Here is a 3,675-nt window from a genome sequence, read left to right as displayed (position 1 = left end):
ACATGTCAGGACAGACCCCAGACATTTCTCCAAGACTGTCTGTGTTGATCATTTCGTATGGTTCCTCATGGTGTTATAAATTATTCAAAGAGCCCTTGACAGATAAAAAGATTTGGTACCCCTGTATGAAATTCTGCCTCAATATAAATATAATTCATATAAATATGCATTCAACCCTAGAGGATATTTTCCTCCCCGTTGGCCAAAACCCAAGGTTCATCAATTCGCCTGTGTTCCCTTAAAACGCAGTGCTAAGGGCTGTCTGTATCCTTCTCAACACATTTTTGTCAAATACTTAAAGGGATGGAGGCCCCTAAGATGTTACGAATTACCTGAGAAGTCCTTCCCTAAAATGAAGACAATTGACTTCTGGTTATGCCAGTTCAGGCCATTCTACCGATAAATCTTCGGGGGACTGAGCAGACAGGAGAGACAAATGCCCACACATTGCCAAATAATGACATTTGTATTTGGGGAAGGAAAAAATGCAAAAAAAAAGTTATCACCAGTTGACCTTTAGCTCAAGCTAAAGCGAGTCTTCCTATTGGTCCAGTGCCTTGGTTTGCAGCCAATCCTGAGGCAGATGCCTATTGGGCTGGGCGTTGGTCCTGGATGGTTGAGGGACACGAATGCATTACCTGGCCTGACAAGTTGTTGGGAAACCTTAACCCACACTCTGGATTCCTGTGGGGTCTCTCATCCAAGTCAGGCTTGAGAACCAGAATTTCCGGTGTGACTGTGTTGGCAGAAAGTTCATGAACAGCGCAGAAAGCTGGGGCTGATAATCTGTCTTGGGGAGGAAGGACAAGATTGCAGCCCCTGGGTCTCTCCTTGAAATGAAGCAGGTTGGGTTGGAGCTGGTGGGGGTCAGAGCCCGGAAATGGAAACCCAGCCACTCAAATCTCAGGTGAAACCTCACCGGGCTGGCTGTGGTCTTCCGTTCCCTTGCTACCTCTCACCTCCTTTTCTTTCCTTTCTGATCATTAGGACTCATTTGTTGCTTTAAGTGTATTTGCTTGTTTATGACAGATGCCAGGCCATGCAAGCTTTCTCACAGAACACAGATGGGAAAAGACTTGTTAAAGGAGTTTGCTAGTGAGCTGGGCGCTGGGCGCTCATGCCTGTCAGATCGCAGGATCTGGGGGTCACGGTTTGAAGCCAGCCCAGGCAGGAAAGTCCATGAGACCCTGACCTCCAGTTAATCACCAAAAAGCTAGAAGTATAGCACTATTTGAACACAAACAGGGCCAGGGACAGAGCCCAAGCCCTGAGATCAAGTCCTAGGACACACACACACACACACACACACACACACACACACTCACACACACACACACTTGCTTGCAGGACAAAGAATGCCCCCCCCCCCAGAGATCAAACAGAATTGTCTTCCTTTTTACTTTCACCCATTAGGAAGAGGAAGGCCTTTAAGAACCTCGTCAACAACTTTAGGCCCATAGGTAGAATTCACTTGCTGAGTGCCAGCTATACACCAGCTCTACGATTCTGATTCAGACATCTCACAAGAGTCTCTTTGTGGTAGGTTTTATTGGAAGAAGGTGGTAGAATGTTGCAGGTGAAAATGTTGCATTCAGAGCCCAATCACCATGCGTTTAGCTTTACCATCTGAGAGGTATAACTGTGGAGGCGTAGGTGAGCCGTCTCCCTTCTCTGCCTCAGTTTCTCTTCTGCTAAGTGGATAATACGACACACCTGCTTTCTCAGGGCTCGGGAGGTTTGTTGATTTCCCTCATGGCATGCACGAGGCATCTGCAAGAGGGGACTTATCATCATTGTCCATCAGGAGTCCGAGGTCCTGACAAGTACAGAAACACAGTATTAGTGTTAGACTGTAAGTAAAGCAGGCAACATTGGAGGAAAAATTCTGTATTAGTGCATTTTGAAAGTGTCCTTTCATTTAGTTTCAGCTAAAATGGTTGTATGGGTGCTCCTATGCGTGTGTGTGTGTGTGTGTGTGTGCGTGTGTGTATGCACTGGGACTTGAACTTGGGGTCTCCGTGCTATCCCTTTAGCTTTCTTTGTTGAAGGCCGGTGTCTCTACCACTTGAGCCGTGCTTTTACTTTTGGCATCTTTTGATGGTTCATTGGAGATAAGAGTCTCATAGATTTTCCTGCCCTGGCTGGCTTTGAACTGTGATCCTCAGGTCTCAGCCTCCGGAGTAGATCATAGGCCTGAGCCACTAGCACGCAGCTCTAAAAATGGTGGCTGTTTTTTGTGTTGTTGTCGTTGTTTTGGACAAAACAGATCCAATCCAGAGACATTCTTTTTTTTATTTATTTTTTATTTTTTTAATTTAATTTAATTTTATTTGTGAACATAATGTACAGAGGGGTTACAATTGCATGGGCAGGATAATGCGTACATTTCTTACCAAGCATTGCGGCCTCCTCCTTTGTTTACCCTTCCCATCCCTTCCCAGCCTCCCCCTCCCCCCCAACCAGAGACATTCTTATCCACCATCTTTATGAGGCGAGCTGAGCATGCCCAGAGGTGTTCCTGTCCGCCATTTTAACCTTTCAAACATGGCTCAATGCTGACCTTGAGCTAGTGATGCCCCCAAATCTGTCTACCATCTTTCCGTGTTGAACTCAGCACGTTGGGCAATATGCCTGCCCTTAAAGTGCTTTTCTCTATAAACAAAGTTAAGAAGAAAACAATCCCATCCTCCCTCTTGCTCTGTCAGGGTGGGGGTGGAGATTCTGATATTGCTTTGGGAATAAAGCACGGGGATCCTCTTATCTGAGCCGATGAGAAATGTGTCTCCACTCCTTTCCCTCTTGGCCCGGCGTGTGTTTGGCTCTGAGCTTGCCCACCTCGCCCGTGGGGGTTGGCTCCTTCATGGTTTGGCGAGGTGAGGCCTACACACAGCCACAAGCCTGCTTCTTCCTAGAATCTCGGAGGGAAGCCCACCCAGTTTGGCTGAAGTGAAGTTTGCCAATGAAGCACCCATCTACGCAGGCGCACAGCCCAGCTCCTCAGGAACCTGCGGGAACTGTCTTTAGGGATGGGTTCACACCCAGGCTTAGACAAATGGATCTGGAAAACGGAGAGCTTCTAAACGTGTTCTTCCATCATTCTCTACAGGCAGGGAGGCCTCTGGCCAGTCTTCTGAGCCCTATACTGGCTCTAAGGAACTGTCTCATAACAGTGATGGCCATTGTAGACAGTCTATAACTAGGAGACCATACAGACCCCTAACCTAGGATCCTTCCAGCCAAGTATCTTCCTCCTGTGGCAGGGAAAAATGGAAACCCAGGAGCAAAGTTCCTTGAGTCCTTCCCTAAGCAATGGAAGATGCTGGTGCTCTTCCACTCGGGCCACGCACCCAGTGCAGCTTTTTTGCTGGTTGACTGGACTATTCTTTCCCAGCTGGCTTCAAATTGCAATCCTCAGATCTCAGCCTCCACAGTGGCTAGGATTACAGGCGAGCCCTCAGCATGTGGCAAAAGATGCTGTTTTGTCAAGCAACTTGTAGAGTGTTTATCCATGCAATTTTTTTTTACGGGGGGGAGTCGGTAGGAAAAACAGTGTACTGTTTATCCAGATCCCACCAAAAAAGAAAACTATTGCACATATGGGGAAACTGAGGCCCTGGTGGGGGGATTACTTCAAGTTCCAGTATGTTGGGGCTGGGAAGGTGGCTCAGTGGTAGA

This window comes from Dipodomys ordii, unplaced genomic scaffold, assembly GCF_000151885.1.
Source record: "Dipodomys ordii isolate 6190 unplaced genomic scaffold, Dord_2.0 Scaffold135, whole genome shotgun sequence".
Classification (NCBI taxonomy): domain Eukaryota; kingdom Metazoa; phylum Chordata; class Mammalia; order Rodentia; family Heteromyidae; genus Dipodomys; species Dipodomys ordii.
Note: the sequence above shows the minus strand (reverse complement) of the source record.